The following is an 18,994-nucleotide window of genomic DNA, read 5'->3' as shown; positions in this document are numbered from 1 at the left end:
GCTGTGAAACAGAGCAAAGTGCAAAGGACTCGTGTAACTTAAAGAAGAGGGGGGGGGGGAAGAAAAAAAAAAAAAAAAAAGAGAGAGAACTCCTCCCAAGAATCTTAATTTCATCTCTGGACCTTTTTGTTGCCAAGGTCATAAATAGTATTAATACAAGAACTGCCATATCAGGATAGACCACAGGTCCATCTACCACGGTGGCCAAGCTAGGTCACATGTACCTGGTACCACTGCTTATAAATGTACATTTATTAATGCGCTTTCAATTCATTTAGGTTCATTAAAAACATTTAGGGCTCCTTTTACTAAGGTGCACTAGCGTTTTTAGCGCGTACTAAACGAAAAATACTAACGCAAACTCTATGGAGGCGTTACCATTTAGCACGTGCGGTATTGTAGCGCGTGCTAAAACACTTAACGCCTTTGTAAAAGGAGCCCTTAGAGTACATTGTCGTTATATATATAAATTAATATCTATATATCACTTATTGGTATGCATGGTATAATGCGAGAATTAAGAAATGCATGAAACAATGAAAATTGGTAAAAAAAAATTTTAAATCCAGAAATATATATAATTTTTGGAGGTCATGCGCATCTCTAGGATTGTTCCATGTCTTGCTCAATATTTCGCAACAGAATACCAACATTTCCTGGTGGTGTGACAGATGAAGGCTTCCTCATTCTGCCCTGAATGTTAAATTGCAGACTAAGCGTGTTATGTAATTTATTCTTTCTGAATGTTAAATTAACATGCATTTAGTGGTATGGCACTAGTTTTCTCATGTCACTCTAGCCCTCCCCCTCCCCTATTTATGTGGCAACATGGTACCAGCCAGTCTGCCAAGCATGCTGTCCACATACGAAGGCTCTAGCCCAGCACAATTTGTCCCTTTCCAGGACAATCTGTACACAAGATGCCCACTTCATTCCTTCCAGCAGCCGTCTTTCTCCAAAAATCTAAAGACAAGGCAATATTAGTGAGGCTTTTGACTAAACATCTGGCTTCCCTTGTCTCTTGCATAACCCTGCCTCCATTGCACCTGCACCTTGTGTTTTTTCCCTTTATATGTTTTTTTTCTATTCTGAGATATTTGTAACTTTATTTCCCTCTTCCCTTTACTTCTTGTTTGTCACTAAACCTCATGTATAGAGAAATCTTTAAATTTCTAGAGTTTTTTGTTTTACATATGTTGTTAATAATTTCTGGGGTTTTTTTTTTTTTAAATTGTCATTTTTAAAAGTGTCCTAAGATTGTCTGTTCCCCCTAAGTTGTTTTTAAATCGTACATCGCTTAGAATGTTTTATATAGGCGATTTATCAAATAAACTTGAACTTGAACTTCTTACCACATCTAGATAATTACAGAACAGAAAGACTCAGCTGCTAGTCTGATTAGCATCACAGTGCTAAACTTTTGTACTAAGGCATATTGGAGGTAATTCTATAAAGTAAGTCAACACTGCACTTATTGTCACCAAATACACACAAGGGGTTGGAGATGCAGGACGAGAGAGCGAGAGACCTGGAATATCTCAAACTCCCTTCTCTACCCATTGCAGTTCTTTGTAAATCTTGGGTCAAACATTTAGGATAAAGTGGCTCTTTGGCTTTAGAAAGGTTGCTGAGCTCTGGGTTAAGGCAATGGTGTAGCCATGGGAGGGAGGCCTCAGGACCTGAGTCTCCTTACCTTCAGCTCAAGGTCCCTCTGCTTTCATGGCTGGTGGGGATGCCAAGTCCCAACAGCCAGAGACGTCTCCTGCCCGCTTCGGCTGCTAATACTGGCTCGCTCATGCGTGCTCAGTTCAGGTCTAACTAAGAATGCACGGGAGAGCCAACATTAGCGGCCAAAGCACGCCTGCTGAATTAAGTGCCACTGCAGGCGCAACTCAGGCAGGAGACGTCTTCAGCCGGTGGGGCTTGGTATCCCCGCCAGCAAAGGTAATATTTTATGGCGGTGGGAGCCCACAGCTGGGGGGCAAGATATGAGGGGGAGAGAATAACAGGAAAACTCAAAATTGGACTTCTGGCTACCCCCTGAGTTAGGGTAGCTTATATGTTTTCATGAAATATTATGTTTATTATTCATTTGATACCCCACCAATGCAAAGGTCATGGCGGCTTACAATACATACATAAAAATAATGAAAGGAACGCCAAAAAGTAAAAGTAAAGTTCATACTTGTACAAATAAAGCACAGTTACTTACCGTAAAGCACAGTTACTTACCGTAACAGGTGTTATCCAGGGACAGCAGGCAGATATTCTTAACACATGGGTGACGTCACCGACGGAGCCCTCGGTACGGACCTTTTTAACTAGAAGTTTCTAGTTGGCCGCACCGCGCGTGCGCGAGTGCCTTCCCGCCCGACGGAGGAGTGCGTGGTCCCCAGTTAGGATAAGCCAGCTAAGAAGCCAACCCGGGGAGGTGGGTGGGACGTAAGAATATCTGCCTGCTGTCCCTGGATAACACCTGTTACGGTAAGTAACTGTGCTTTATCCCAGGACAAGCAGGCAGCATATTCTTAACACATGGGTGACCTCCAAGCTAACAAAGAGGGAGGGGGGATGGTTGGCCATCATGAAAATAAATTTTGTAACACCGATTGGCCGAAGTGACCATCCCGTCTGGAAAAGGCATCCAGACAGTAGTGAGTAGTGAACGTGTGAACTGAGGACCAAGTGGCAGCCTTGCAGATTTCCTCGATGGGCGTGGAACGGAGGAAAGCTACAGAAGCAGCCATAGCTCGGACTCTGTGGGCCGTGACAGCACCTTCCAGTGAGAGACCGGCCCGAGCATAGCAGAATGCAATACAGGCAGCAAGCCAATTCGAAAGTGTCCGTTTGGAGACAGGGCGACCCAAACGGTTGGGATCGAAAGACAAAAACAGCTGAGGGGATGCACGGTGAGCTCTGGTACGATCAAGGTAGTAAGCAAGGGCACGCTTACAGTCCAGCGTGTGCAGCGCCTGTTCCCCAGGGTGCGAGTGAGGCTTAGGGAAGAAGACGGGCAGCACAATGGACTGGTTGAGGTGAAAAGCCGAGACCACCTTGGGAAGGAATTTAGGGTGGGTATGCAGAACAACCTTGTCATGGTGAAAAACAGTGAACGGTGGGTCAGCAACCAGTGCATGCAGTTCGCTAACTCTCCTGGCAGAGGTGATGGCAATTAGGAAAAGCACCTTCCAGGTAAGAAGCCTGAGCGAAGTTGTGGCAAGAGGCTCAAACAGAGGTTTCATGAGTGCTGAGAGAACCACATTCAGGTCCCAGACGACAGGAGGAGGCTTGAGAGGCGGCTTGATATTGAAGAGCCCTCTCATAAATCTGGAAACCAGAGGATGAGCCGTGAGGGGTTTTCCGAGGATAGGCTCATGAAACGCAGTGATGGCACTGAGGTGGACTCTGATGGAGGTAGTTTTGAGGCCAGCATTGGACAGCGAGAGCAAATATTCCAATACAGTTTCCACCGCTAAGGAGGTGGGTTCCTGATGATGCCGGAGACACCACGAGGAGAATCTGGTCCATTTCTGATGGTAACATTGGAGGGTGGCCGGTTTCCTGGAGGCGTCCAAGACGAGGCGGACCGGCTGAGATAGATTCTCTGGAGAGGTCAGGCCGAGAGAAACCAAGCTGTCAGGTGGAGCGAAGACAGATTGGGATGCAGTAGAGACTGATGCCGCTGCGTAAGTAGAGTAGGAAACACAGGAAGAGGAATGGGCTCCCTGGAGCTGAGTTGGAGCAGGAGGGAGAACCAGTGTTGTCGAGGCCACCGAGGGGCGATGAGAATCATGGTGGCGTTGTCCTTGCGGAGTTTGGACAAGGTCCGCAACATCAGAGGAAGTGGAGGGAAGGCATACAGGAACCGGTCCCTCCAATCGAGCAGGAATGCATCCGGGGACAGACGGTGAGGAGAGAAGAGTCTGGAACAGAAGAGGGGCAGTTGATGATTGTGAGGTGCTGCAAAGAGGTCCACCTGCGGCGTGCCCCATCGAGCAAAGATGGAGAGCAGAGTCGGAGGGTCCAACGTCCACTCGTGAGGTTGAAGGATGCGGCTGAGATTGTCGGCCAGGGAGTTCTGTTCGCCCTGGATATATACCGCCCTGAGAAAGAGATTGCGGTCTGTGGCCCAGGTCCAGATGCGCAGAGCCTCCAAACAAAGGGGGCGAGATCCGGTGCCGCCTTGTTTGTTTATGTAGTACATGGCGACTTGATTGTCTGTGCACAGGAGGAGGACTTGAGGACAGAGGAGATGTTGGAAAGCCTTGAGGGCGTAGAACATGGCTCTGAGTTCCAGGAAATTTATGTGATGACGACGCTCCTGTGGGGTCCAAAGTCCCTGGGTGCGTAGATCTCCCAGGTGAGCTCCCCACGCATAGGGGGATGCATCCGTGGTGATGATCATAGAGTGAGGGGGTAGATGAAAAAGAAGACCCCTGGAAAGATTTGAGGAGTTCAACCACCATTGGAGAGATTGCTGAAGAGATGATGTCACAGAGATGGGATGAGAAAGAAGATCCGTAGTCTGTGACCATTGGTTGGCGAGAGTCCACTGAGGCGTGCGAAGGTGGAGACGTGCCAGAGGAAGGACATGCACCGTCGAGGCCATGTGACCCAGGAGGACCATCATCTGACGGGCAGGAATGGAGGGATGCATGAGCACCTGACGACAGAGGTGGAGCAGGGTCCGCTGACGATCGGAGGGGAGAAAAGCCCTCATTAGTGTGGTGTCCAGAACTGCTCCAATGAACTGAAGTCGCTGGGTGGGAAGCAGATGCGACTTGGGGTAGTTGATCTCGAACCCCAGGAGGTGGAGGAGAGAGATGGTGTGATGAGTAGCCTGTAGCACAAGTTGAGACGTAGGTGCTTTCACCAACCAATCGTCCAAATAGGGGAACACCTGGAGGTTGTGAGACCTGAGAAAGGCCGCCACTACTATAAGGCACTTGGTGAAGACCCTGGGTGAGGAAGCGAGGCCGAACGGTAGCACCTTGTACTGATAGTGGTGGTGCAGCACCTGGAACCGCAGGTAGCGGCGAGAATTCTGATTGATGGAGATGTGAGTGTAGGCCTCTTTGAGGTCCAGGGAACATAGCCAGTCGTGTTGAGAAAGAAGAGGGTAGAGTGTGGCAAGGGAGAGCATTCTGAACTTCTCCTTGACCAGACACTTGTTGAGGTCCCTGAGATCGAGAATGGGACGGAGGTCTCCCGTCTTTTTGGGAACCAGGAAGTAGCGGGAGTAGAATCCCTGACCCCTTTGATCTGGAGGTACTTCTTCGATGGCATTGAGAAGGAGGAGGGATTGAACCTCCCTCAGGAGGAGGGGGGTTTGAGATGAGTGTGAAGCAGACTCTACGGGAAGGTTGTCCGGTGGAAGAGTCTGGAAGTTGAGAGAGTAGCCGTGGCGGATGATGTTGAGGACCCACTGGTCCGATGTGATGACCTCCCAACGGCTGGAGAATATGGTGAGACGACCTCCGATTGGTTGTGGAAGAGGTAGCGAGGGTGGATGACTGGCTATGCCCTGGAGAGAAGAGTCAAAAGGGCTGGGATTGCTTAGCAGGCTGAAGAGGCTTGGAGGGTTGAGTGGCCTGAGAACGAGCCTGGGCATGGTGCTGTTGTTGACGGGGCCGCCGAGGTTGTTGAGGAGGCGGATTGAGTGGCCTGGCTGAGAACCTGCGCTGATAAGATGACTGAGGTCGATAAGGTCGGGCAGGCGGAGCCTTCTTTTTTGGTTTGATCAGGGTGTCCCACCTGGTTTCATGGGCGGAGAGTTTCTGGGTGGTGGAATCCAGTGACTCTCCAAAAAGTTCATCCCCGAGACAGGGGGCATTGGCTAGACGATCCTGGTGGTTGATGTCCAGGTCGGAGACTCTCAACCAGGCCAAGCGGCGCATGGCAACGGCCATGGCAGAGGCACGGGAGGTGAGCTCGAATGAGTCGTATATCGAGCGGACCATAAACTTGCGCAACTGAAGAAGGCCAGAGATGTGCTGCTGGAACAGTGGGACCTTGCGCTCCGGCAGGTACTTTTGAAGGGCAGACAGCTGTTGGACCAAATGTTTCATATAGAACGAAAAATGGAAGGAATAGTTGTTCGCCCTGTTGGCCAGCATGGCATTCTGGTAGAGCCTCTTGCCAAACTTGTCCATGGTCTTACCCTCTCTGCCAGGAGGGGTAGAGGCATAGACACTGGAGCCCTGAGTCTTTTTCAAGGTGGATTCAACAAGAAGGGACTCATGGGGCAATTGAGACTTGTCGAACCCTGGAATAGGGATGACTCGATAGAGGTTGTCCAGTTTACGTGGAGCCCCCGGTACCGTAAGGGGATTCTCCAAGTTTTTGTAAAAGGTCTCCCGTAGGATGTCATGCACGGGGAGCTTGAGGAACTCTTTAGGAGGTTGTTCGAAATCTAAAGCCTCCAGGAAGGCTTGAGACTTCTTTGAGTCAGATTCTAAAGGAAGGGACAGGGCTGCAGACATCTCCCTCAGAAATTTAGAAAATGAGGACTGCTCCGGTTTGGAGGTGGCATCGGGTGCCGACGGGTCCTCATCAGATGAGGAGGGATCCTCCTCGGTACCGAGAGGGGTTTCCTCCCATAAGTCAGGGTCCCGGACCTCTGGTGCATGTCGAGACACCGGGGTGGAAGGTGAGGTATGGCGGGTCTTGGATAAAGATTTCCCAGAACGCACCGAAACGGTACCAGGAGAGGAAGACCGGCGTCGATCCCGGTCCCGGGAAGAATGACGCACTGCTTGGTGCCGAGGAGGATCCGATGTGGTATGGGAGTGAACCACTGGATGGGCATGAAGCTGCTCAGCCGAAAGAATCGGCATGGAAGTGTTGATGGGTACCGAAGGGGTGGATACCGGGGGCTCGGTACGGGGCTCGGGCCGGTCTGGTACCGGAAGGAGCGGTGCCAGGATAGTGGGCAACAGGTGCTTGAGTTGCTGCTGTAATTGTTCCTGGAGTTGAACCTTTAAGATGGCCGAGATACGGTCATCTAGGGGTGGCATCGGAACCGCTTTCTTTTTCTTCGGTTCCTTAGATGCCGCTCCATTCCCCGGCGATGAGGAGGCCGATGACGAGGCACTCACCGAGATCGGGGCGGAGCGCTTGCGGGACCGGTGCGATGCCGGCAAGGTCGGCGTCGCCACCGTAGTTGGAGGGCGCTCGAGGGAAGAGGAAGGCTTCTTAGCCGGCTTACCTGGCGCCAGAGACGCCGATGTGGGGTCGGGCGGTGTCGAGGTAGACGGTGCCGATTTCTGTGGTACCGCTGTCGATGTCGAGGAGTCCATCGCCGACCCGGTGCCGAAGAGGAGAGTTTGTTGAATTCTTCGGTTTTTAAGAGTTCTCTTTTGAAGAGTGACACAGCGGGTGCAGGAGTCCGCCCGATGCTCCGGACCCAAACACTGCAAACACCAATTGTGTGGGTCAGTGAGGGAGATCGGGCGTGCACACCGCTGGCACTTTTTAAAACCGACCTGCGGGGGCATGAAGGGGAAAACGGCCTCCGCAAAATCGAACCCCGAGGCCTGTATAATGGCAACAGGCCCCGCCGGGGCAAAAACGAAAAAAGGGGAAAAAAAGCAAAGTTTTTTTTTTATTTTTTTTTACAAGCAAAGAAAAAAGAAACCCGAAGGCAAAGGAAGATAAAAAAAATGGAAAAAAGCGCGAGCGGGAAGGCAAAAAGTGGTTTCAACGGCCGTTGAAAAAACACATGCGTCTTCTTCGCTCCGCGGAAACGAAGAAACTGGGGACCACGCACTCCTCCGTCGGGCGGGAAGGCACTCGCGCACGCGCGGTGCGGCCAACTAGAAACTTCTAGTTAAAAAGGTCCGTACCGAGGGCTCCGTCGGTGACGTCACCCATGTGTTAAGAATATGCTGCCTGCTTGTCCTGGGATAACAGGTGTTATCCAGGGACAGCAGGCAGATATTCTCACATGTGGGTGACGTCATCTACGGAGCCCCGATGCGGACAGCTTTTTCAAGCAAACTTGATTGAAGATTTTAAGTTTGCTCTGCTGCTCCACGCATGCGTGCCTTCCTGCTCCACTAGAAGGCGCATCTCCCCCTCGTGGTCTCCAGTTCACTTAACCAGCAAAGAAGCCAACCTCGGGGAGGCGGGCGGGTTGTGAGAATATATGCCTGCTGTCCCTGGATAACACCTGTTACGGTAAGTAACTGTGCTTTATCCCAGGACAAGCAGGCATGATATTCTCACATATGGGTGACCTCCAAGCTAATTGAAAAGGGATGGAGGGAAGTTGGCAATTTAGGCGAATAGATTACGCAATACCGACTGGCCGAACCAGCCATCGCTCCTGGACAATGTATCCAGGCAGTAGTGGGAGGTGAAAGTATGAACCGAAGACCACGTGGCAGCCTTGCAGATTTCCTCAATGGGTGTGGATCGGAGGAAAGCCACGGAGGCTGCCATCGCTCGGACTTTATGTCCCGTTACTCGACCATGCAGCGCGAGACCAGCCTGAGCGTAGCAAAAAGAAATACAAGCAGCCAACCAGTTGGACAAGGTGCGCTTGGAAACTGGGCGACCCAGCCGGTTAGGGTTGAAGGACAAAAACAATTGTGGGGCTGTCCGATGAGACTGAGTGCGTTGGAGGTAAAAGGCCAACGCTCTCTTACAGTCAAGCGTGTGTAGCGCCATCTCTCCGGGGTGAGAGTGGGGCTTGGGGAAAAATACTGGTAAGACGATGGACTGGTTGAGATGAAAATCAGACACCACTTTAGGCAAGAACTTAGGGTTAGTGCGGAGGACCACCTTGTCATGATGGAATACCGTGAAAGGAGGGTCCGCCACCAGCGCCTGTAGCTCGCTAACCCGTCGAGCGGAAGTGAGTGCGAGCAGGAAGATCACCTTCCAAGTGAGGAACTTCAGATGGCATTTGTCTAATGGCTCGAAGGGGGGTTTCATGAGTTGAGCCAGGACCACATTAAGATTCCAAACCACCGGGGGAGGTTTGAGAGAAGGGTGGACATTCAGGAGACCTTTCATGAAACGAGAAACTAGGGGGTGGAGTGAAAGGGCTTTTCCTTCCAGGGGTTGGTGGAAGGCAGCAATTGCGCTAAGATGTACCCGAATGGAGTTGGTCTTCAGGCTGGAGTGAGAAAGATGGAGCAAATACTCCAGGACCAAGGGGCCCGGGACCGACACCGGGTCCTGGTCGTGCGAGGAGCACCAGTACGAGAATCTGGTCCACTTTTGGGAATAGCAGGTTCTAGTCGAGGCCTTCCTCGAGGCTTCCAGTATTTCCTTGACTGATTGCGATACAGGGGGAGAAGTCGGGGGAGAGAAACCAAGCATTCAGTTGAAGAGACTGAAGATTTGGATGCAACAGCGAGCCCTGGCTCTGTGATAGCAGAGAGGGAAACAGAGGCAGAGGCAGTGGATCTTTGGTACTGAGTTGAAGTAGAAGGGAAAACCAAGGCTGGCGTGGCCACCGAGGAGCAATCAAGATCATAGTGGCTCGCACTGGTTTGAGATGAACCAGCGTCCGCAGAATCAGAGGAAAAGGCGGAAACGCGTATAGAAACCTTCCCTCCCAATCTAGGAGGAAGGCATCGGCCTCGAGGTGGTCCGGGGAGTATATCCGGGAGCAGAATTGAGGGAGTTTGTGGTTGAGGGGGGAGGCGAACAGATCTATCTGAGGAGTCCCCCACTTCTCGAACACCTGTCGTAAGGTTTGAGCGTGCAGCGACCACTCGTGTGGCTGGAGGAGGCGGCTGAGTCTGTCTGCCAGGCAGTTCCGCTCTCCTTGTATGTACACCGCTCGAAGGAAGATGTTGTTGGAGATTGCCCACTTCCAGAGACGCAGGGCTTCCTGACAGAGGGCCTGAGACCCCGTCCCCCCTTGCTTGTTTACGTAGTACATTGCTACCTGGTTGTCGGTTCGGACGAGAACCACCCGGTCGTGGAGCAGATGTTGAAAAGCCACAGCGGCGAGGTAGATGGCCCGAAGCTCCAGCACGTTGATGTGGCAGCGGCGGTCCTCTGTTGACCACATCCCCTGAGTGCGTAGGCCATCCAGGTGAGCTCCCCAAGCGTACTCTGACGAAAACCAAAACATACTCATACAGGGACTTTTCTCAATTAGAAAATTCAGACATCTCATTAAAATTTAGCCCTTCAATCATCATTCCATCATTTGAAACAATTGACGAACAACTTTATTACTGGAACTCAAATCTAGAGTCCATACTAAATACTAAAACACCACTAATTACTAAAACTATAATCAGCAAAAAACCCAAAAATCCGTGGTACTCCAAAAAGCTATCTTTAATCAAGACTCAACTTCGTGCTGCAGAAAGGAAATGGCGCTCTTCAAAATCCCTCACCAACCTTCAAAAATTTAAAGACACCTCTCTCTACTATAAAAAAGAAATTACCCAAGCAAAAAAATCCTTTTACAATAACAAAATTCAAAAGGCAAAAAACACTTCTGTCCTCTTTAATATTTTAAAATCATTTAACCCAGAAAAAAACAAAAATATGCCAAATCAAACTTCATCACTGACAGCTCAAGATTTAGCTAACTATTTCTGCCAAAAAATATCAACAATAAGACAAACATTCTCGGCCAATACTCTAATCTCTCCGGGTTTCGAAGATCTATCTACAATTAACTCTATTCCAACAGCCAAATGCACAAATTTCAAAATTCCAACTATAAATGACATTGAAAGACATCTCAAATCTATCAACTTAAAAGGTTCTCCTACTGAAATTATTCCGCCATTCTATATAAAAAAATACTTCGATTTCTTTGGTCCCTTTATTCTATCTCTCATTCAAAAATGTTTATCCTCTGCTATCGTTCCTTCTGCTTGGAAAACTTCCACTGTAATACCAATTTTAAAAAACTTTAAGTCCAGTCAAGATGACTCATCTAACTATCGCCCCATTTCAAATCTTCCATTCCTAATGAAATTGACGGAAAAACTAGTTTTCGAGCAACTATCTGACTTCATTGAATCCTCCAATGCGTTACATCCGAACCAAACAGGTTTTCGTAAATACCACAGCACCGAATATTCCATGATTGGTCTTGTCACTAACATTCACTACTTCCTTGACCACCACAAATCTGTAGCCCTCTTTTCCTTAGATCTATCCGCAGCTTTCGATACCATAGATCATGAAATTCTTCTTAATCGTCTACAATCACTAGGAGTTGAGGGCCAAGTCTTACAATGGCTTACCTCCTTTCTATCGGATCGTCTCTCTAGAGTTAAATTCAATGAATCCTATTCCGACTTTTTCCCCTCATCTTTTGGAGTTCCACAAGGATCAATACTTTCTCCTCTTCTATTCAACATTTTCCTATCCCCACTTATCACCATGTCACAGTCTCTAGGATTTACAACCTTTTCTTATGCAGACGACATTCAACTGATGCACCCTCTCAATCCAGAAAACTCTGCAGAAATAAATATTATCAATGACAAACTAGAAAAAATTAAAAACTGGCTAAGCAATAACAAACTGGCTCTAAACACCAAAAAAACCAAATCCATGCTTTTCACTTGGAAAAGAGAAATATCCCAAAAAATACCATTCACACTCGACAATATTTTAATAGAATCGGTACCTAAGCTAAAAATCCTAGGTGTAACACTTGACGTAGATCTATCTTATCACGATCATATCAGTGTAATAGTCAAATCATGCTTTTATAGACTACGGCTGTTACGTTCAATCTCTACATTCTTAGATACTAAATCCCTCAATATTTTAATTCACTCACTTATTATTTCCAAACTGGACTACTGCAACTCTCTTCTAATTAACATAACTCAAAAAGAAAATAGACGCCTCCAAATTATCCAGAATACAGCAATCAAATTAATCCATAACGCAAAGAAATTCGACCATGTTACTCCCTTACTAGTTAAATCACACTGGCTTCCAATAACCCATAGAATTACGTTTAAAATTTTATTCCTGGTTTACAAATCTCTAACCTTCAATGAACCTCAATATATTGCCAAAATGATTGTCCCACACAAAACTTCACGTTCTCTTAGATCTTCTTCTTCACAATTGCTTTCAGTTCCCTCATTAAAAGTCATAGGCACTAGGCGAAATGACATATTTTCTGTAAAAGCCCCCTCACTGTGGAACTCCCTTCCAAACTTCATTAAAAATGAAACTGACCTCGTTGTTTTTAAGAAAATTTTAAAAACTTACCTATTTCAAGACGCGTTTGACATATGAAATTCCAACTTTTAGCACTTTTTAGGTCCAATATTTTTTCTTACCCTTTAATACCCAATGTGTTTCCCTTTCGATGTCCTTCTCTAACTAAGAACAAGATTGTAACTTTTCCCCCTCCTTCCCACCCCCTCCTGTTCGTCTAATTTTGTTTGTTTTATGAGTAACTATTGTAAATTAATTGTATTACCACACTCTGATGGTTTTTATTACTGTACATCGCTTAGATGTTATTATAAGCGATTTATCAAATAAAGGTCAAACTTGAAACTTGAAACTACCTTGCTGTGTGGGGGGGCGAGAAAAAGTAAACCTTTGGATTTGAAGAGTCGGCCCACCAGAGGAGTGATCGTTGCAAGGAAGGAATCACTGTCACAGGACGGTCGATTGGGTCCCGGTCCTGTCGCCACTGGGAGGCCAGGGTCCATTGAGGAATCCTCAGGTGGAGACGGGCGAAGGGTATGACGTGGACGGTAGAGGCCATGTGGCCCAGAAGAGTCATCATCTGCCGGGCTGATACCGAGGTCAGCTGCGAAATCCTTCGACTCAGACTTACTAACGCCACTTGATGTGGAGGGGGAAGGAAGGAGCGGAGTCGGACCGTATCCAGCACGGCCCCGATGAACTGTAAGGACTGAGAGGGGCGCAGCTGCGATTTTGGGAAGTTTACCTCGAACCCCAGACCTTGAAGGTAAATAATAGTCTGTCGGGTCGCTGAGATAACCCCCTCCCTGGACGGGGCTTTGATCAGCCAGTCGTCCAGGTAGGGGAATACCTGGAGGCCCTGCGCGCGTAAGGCAGCTGCGACCACCACGAGGCACTTCGTGAAGACTCGGGGTGACGACGCCAGGCCGAAGGGGAGGACTCGGTATTGTAGGCGCAGGTCCCCCACCTGAAAGCGCAGGTACTTGCGGTGAGCGGGGTGTACTGGAACATGTGTATAGGCTTCCTTCAGATCGAGGGAGCAGAGCCAATCGCCCTTGTCGATGAGAGGGTAGAGAATCGGTAGGGAAAGCATGCGGAACTTTTCCCGCATCAGAAATTTGTCGAGTCGCCTCAAGTCTAGGATTGGGCGCAGGTCTCCCGTCTTCTTTGGTACCAGGAAGTAACGGGAGTAGAACCCCTTCCCCCGCTGGTCGGGGGGGACCACCTCCACTGCCCGTAGGCGAAGCAGTTCTCGAGCTTCTGAGAGAAGGAGGGGTAGCTGAGTTCGGTTGGGAGGGCACACCCTTGGAGGATTGTCTGGAGGGTTTTCCCGAAAGTTGAGAGAGTATCCTGATGAGATCACGCCAAGGACTCATGCGTCCGACGTGACTTGTTCCCAGCTCGGGTAGAAGGCTCTGAGGCGTCCCCCAATGGGAAGGAGGCCTGGGGCTGTGGCGGAGGGGGCCAGCCCCCATCCGCTTATCCTGTCAAAAGGACGGGGATGGTTTGGCGGTCGCAGGCGGCTGGGACTTGGGTGGGGCCCGATGGTGAGCTTGCGGGCGTCTGGGTGGAGGCCGTGAGAAGGCAGGGGTAGACTTTTGAGGGTAGCGGCGAGGAGGGGCCCTGAACGGCCTGGACACTGGTGGTTTTGGTTTTTGCCGAACGAGGGAGGCAAACGAGCGTTCGTGCTCCGAAAGGCGTTTCGTTGCTGCCTCGATGGTGTCATCAAAAAGTTCTTTGCCCACGCAGGGGAGGTTAGCCAACCGGTCCTGTAAGTTGGGGTCCATGTCGACGAGGCGTAACCAGGCTAGGCGGCGCATGGCGATAGCGAAGGCTGCCACTCAGGAGGAAAGTTTGAAGCCATCATAGGCCGTGTGAAATAAGTGGAGGCACAGGTTGGAGAAGACCTCCAGGAGCAGGTTAAAGGCTCCTTGGCGTGAGGCCGGCAGGTCGGTCGCAAAGGCTCCCAACAGTCCAATGAGATGTTTCAAGTAGGACGTGAAGGTGAAAGTGTAACTTTGTACCCTAGAGGCCATCATAGCGTTCTGGTACAGTCTTCTGCCGAACTTGTCCAAGGTCCGACCCTCTCGACCTGGGGGGACCACCGCTGAGACCCGGGAGGGGTGAGCCTTTTTCAGGGAAGATTCTACCAACAGCGACTGGTGGGAAAGCTGTGGTTGCTCAAAACCTGGGTATGGTACTGTACGGTACTTGGACTCCATTTTGGAGGGGACAGCTGTTACGATGTAGGGGGTCTCCAGATTCCTGAAGAAAGCCTGTTGGAGTACCGGATTGGGTGGTAAGCGAAGGGACTCTCTGGGCGGTGACGGTAGATCTAATTCCGCCAGGTACTCTTTAGAGTATTTTGAGTCGGACTGGAGGTCTAAGTCCAGAGCGTGGCCCATGTCCTGGACAAAGCGAGTGAAGGAGGGGCGAGACGTTCCCGGGGCCCCGTGTGGGGACGGTTAACGAGACCTCCGTCGGGCGGAGAAGGACGGGAAGGCTTCCCTCGAGTATCGAGGTTCATGCTCTGACCCGCGCTCCGAGACCGGGGAAACACTGTGGCAGTGTTCCGGGGTCGAGGACCTACGTCGTCTCGAGGAGCCCCTCTGAGTCGATGCCGGGGTACGGGGTACCGATCGATGTCGAATCGGTGACCTCGACCCGGACTCCCTCGACGAAAGCCTGGGACCTCGGCTCGGAGCCCCGGTCCGAGGGGGAGATAGGAGGATGCGAGGGTTGGAGAGTGATAACTCAGTCACCTTCAGCGGTCCTGTACGAGGCGTCAGTGAACGGCCTCGTAGTGTGGGGGAACTCCGGGCCTTCTTAGAGGTACGGCGGTTTGAGGTCTGGGTCATTTTAGCACGACACTTTGCTCCCCGGCGGTCCGAGGGGGGAGAGCGTCTCGGGCGCCTCGGGGAGGAATCCGAGGAGGATGAAATGCGGCGAAGCTGGTGCACTTTGCCCCGAGGGGGCTCGACGCGAGGCTCAGGCTGATCCGGCGCACGCAAGGTCGAGGTCTGGGTTGGTTGTAGATGGGCAAGTGCAGCGGACAGCTCCGACGAGATCATCGCCCGGAGCAGGTCCTGGAAGACGGGCACGGACAGCATCGAGGGCATGTCCGATGCCTCGGTGCACTCCACCGGGGGCGACCTCGTGTCAGAGTATTCCCGTGTGGTGGAGGCACGGCCCGAAGGCTTGGGAGGCTTCGCCGGGGCTGAAAGCATGGGGCTTCCACCATGCGTCGCCGGTGTCCCCGAGGCTGGCTTCTTCGCTGGTGCGGAACCTGAAGAAGGAAGAGGAGACTTACCCGGGGCCGAGGCTTTTTGCTGTCCCAAGGTCTTTGGGGTCGAGTCTCGAGGTGGTGCCGAGGTATTCGGGCCCGAGGTCAAGGCCGGGGTTGAGGCCGGGGCGGACCTCGAGGCCGAGGTAGAGGGTTGGTCGGCGGTGAAAAGGTTCGCCATGCGGGCTTTTCTTCGACGAAGGGCCCAGTTCTGAAAAGTAGCGCACTGGGGGCAGGAGTCGGTTGGATGAGCGGCCCCCAGGCAGAGGATGCACCGGCGATGCGGGTCTGTGATGGAAAGAAGCCGCTCGCACCGGGTGCACTTTTTGAAGCCGGTCAAAGGCAGGGACATAGGAAAACGAAACTGGCCGAGGCCAAAGTAGCCATGCGGCCGCGGCGACCCGGAAGCCTCCGGGTCGGCAAAAAGAAGCAGGAACAGATAAAAAAAGAAAAAGAAAAACGCGCACAGCGACTGATTCAATAAAACAAGAAAAAAATCGCGGTGCTAGAAGGCAGTTGGGGCAGAGCCTAAAAAAACACGTCTTCTAGGCTCAGCGGAAAAATTTGAACTGGAGACCACGAGGGGGAGATGCGCCCTCTAGTGGAGCAGGAAGGCACGCATGCGTGGAGCAGCAGAGCAAACTTAAAATCTTCAATCAAGTTTGCTTGAAAAAGCTGTCCGCATCGGGGCTCCGTAGATGACGTCACCCACATGTGAGAATATCATGCCTGCTTGTCCTGGGATAACCGATCGTACATAATATCCAATTGTGTCATCTAATTCTGGTCAGTCTTACTAAAAAGAACAGTTAAAAGCCTTTTTTTTAAAAAAAAAGTGTTTTTTAAAAGAGATTTAAATTTGGTAAATGATTGTTCAGCCCGAATCAGAGGAAGCAAATTATTCCATAAAAATGGTGAAATAAAAAAGTAAGCCGATTTTTGTGTGGATTCATAATAGACCAATCTGGGAGAGAGGAGAGCCAGCCTATTACATTCAGCTGGCAGAATTTGAGCATTTCATGTTATCCTTTGTTTCATAATCCAGGGAATAGTTCACAGCCTTCTTGCACGGCAATGAAACAGGATAATAGTTTACAATAAGTGAAATAAATGGCAGAGCCTGTTTGCATCATTTTAATATCCAATTTGCAAGTTCTGCCGGAATTAATCCAGGTACCTCTCCTCCCTTGTAACCAAAAAAAAACAACAACCCCCAAAACTGTTGTAACTTCACTGGAAATGTCCAGTTAGCTCTTTTGTAATCCGCCTTGAACTGCAAGGTATAGGCGGAATAGAAGTCCCTAATGTAATGTAATGTAATTGTCCTCATTTCCTCCAATTGTGAGGACAGTTTTCAAAAAGAGATCTATTTATGATTTAGGTGACTGGATGCTCGGCACTGAAGTTTTGACATGGGAAAAGTAGCTATACAGTAGACCCCCGCAAATTTGCGATTCGGACTCAGTCATTTGTGGTATTTTCTGACCGCCTCTTCCAGTCAGAAAATACAGAGAATGACTGACCAGCCAATCAGCCTTCTGTACAGCCAATCAGCCTTCCTCTGTAAGTTAGTGCACCCTTCCTCCCTCCCTGTCGCACCGAAGCCTGCCTACCCGCTATCGATTCCTCCTACTTTCCCCCTGGTCAGCCTTCTGCACAGCCAACATCACCTCCTGCCAGCCTAAATATTGTTTTTTAGCACCCACTGCCGCCCCTGCAGTCCTCTTCCGCCTCTGATCTGCTCCTCAAACCTCATTCAGTTTTTTTTTTTTTTAATTTGCGGGTGCTCCTGGAACAGAACCCCCGTGAATTTCAGGGGAGTACTGTATATAGCACATAATTTAGCATGGCTACAGTTAAGCTGCTGTTAGAAGTGGGAATTCCTGGGGCTACCTCTGGCCTCAAAGGAGAAAAGCAGTCACACAATTCCATTTTCAATAATGCACATGAAATGTTCCCCCCTGCACCCTAGTCATTCTAATAGAAAAGTGCTGCAAACTGATCCCAGCCATCACTATACCTCTATCAATTTTCCAAGAGAAGCTACCAGTCTTTGAAAACTGGCTAAAAAAAGGTACACAGATACAAAAAGTACCCACATCCTTAGATAATTCAAAATTTTGCCCATCTATGGCTAGAAGTGATGGCCAACATTTGCAACAAGTCTAGGATTAAGCCATTTTGGAAACAACCTGTTAGAGCAGTGTATCAGTATGACACGGAACACTAGTGTGCCCTGGAGAATTCCAGGTGTGGCTGGAGATGCCGACGCCAGCTGATTGCTTACAGGGCGTGCCTCTCGTGGCAAGAGGCACCTCCTGTGGTCAGCCAGAGCCTCTGCTCCTTCTTTTCACCTCTCCTTCTGCAGCACGCCCTCCCCCTCCCAGCAGTAATAGAAGGCTCAGGACTGTGGCTGGAGGACATCCATGCATTAGTGTGCCAGCAGCTTAAAACATTTGACACATTGTCTTAGAGAATATACCAGACTCATGAATCTCATAAAAGAGCAAGATAAAAATAAATTTACCCTCCCTTTTACAAAGCTGCATTAGGCTTTTTATCGCTGGCCATGGCGGCATTAGCTCCGACGCTCATAGAATTCTTATGAGTGTCGGAGCTAATACTGCCATGGCCAGCGATAAAACCTAACATGGCTTTGTAAAAAAGGAGTCTTAATTAGCAATTAAACAGAAGCAATACTGGTATTTAAAGCTTTTGAAAGCTCCTTTTACCTGCCTCACCACTACAAATTTAAAGGAATCGGGCCCCGATGCTCAAAAGCTTACGTTGCAAGTAAGACTGGTTGCAGCCAGTTTTACTTTCAAGTTAGCTCAGCCTCATGCACAAAGCACAGTTACTTACCGTAACAGGTGTTATCCAGGGACAGCAGGCATATTGGGACATAGAATCGAAAGTGGCCGCGGCTCGAGTAGCCACGCGGCCACGGGGACCCGGAAGCCTCCGGGTCGGTCAAACGAAGCAGGAATCAAGTTGAAGAAGAAAAAATTTGGCGACTTAAACGATGAAAAACAAGAAAAATTGCGGTGCTAGAAGGCAGTTGGGGCAGAGCCTGAAAAAACACGACTGCTAGGCTCAGCGGAAAATTTTGAACTGGAGACCACGAGGGGATGCACCCCCTAGTGGAGCAGGAAGGAACGCATGCGTGGAGCAGCAGAGCAAACTTAAATCTTCAATCAAGTTTGCTTGAAAATGCTTCCGCATCGGGGCTCCGTAGATGACGTCACCCACATGTGAGAATATCATGCCTGCTTGTCCTGGGATAAAAGGGTTCTTTTACTGATCATGGCAGTAGTCACTGAGAACCCTAAGCAAATGCATTACAAGGAGTTTTTTTAGTATTAAAATGAACACTCCCTGTAATGCACAGCAAGGAATGTCCACATTTTAGAATATGCCGAAACTTGGATCCTTGTCGGGACTATTGGTTTAAATACATTGGTTGAAAAGACGCCTCCCTTGCCTTCTGTTAGACTGTTTGTATCCCAGGGTGATGTGTTCGTCTGTGTGCCTGCCACCTTTTAGAATGCA

General features: G+C 49.6%; 1 protein-coding gene across 1 annotated transcript in view; it reads right to left on the bottom strand.

Moving 5' to 3' along the window:
• ANXA2 (annexin A2) overlaps positions 1-18,994 on the bottom strand; it is a 125,757-nt gene that overhangs the window by 90,279 nt on the left and 16,484 nt on the right. The window lies entirely within an intron of this gene.

The sequence above is a fragment of the Geotrypetes seraphini genome, chromosome 14 (assembly GCF_902459505.1).
Source record: "Geotrypetes seraphini chromosome 14, aGeoSer1.1, whole genome shotgun sequence".
Lineage (NCBI taxonomy): Eukaryota > Metazoa > Chordata > Amphibia > Gymnophiona > Dermophiidae > Geotrypetes > Geotrypetes seraphini.
Note: the sequence above shows the minus strand (reverse complement) of the source record. Positions and strands in the feature narration are given on the sequence as shown.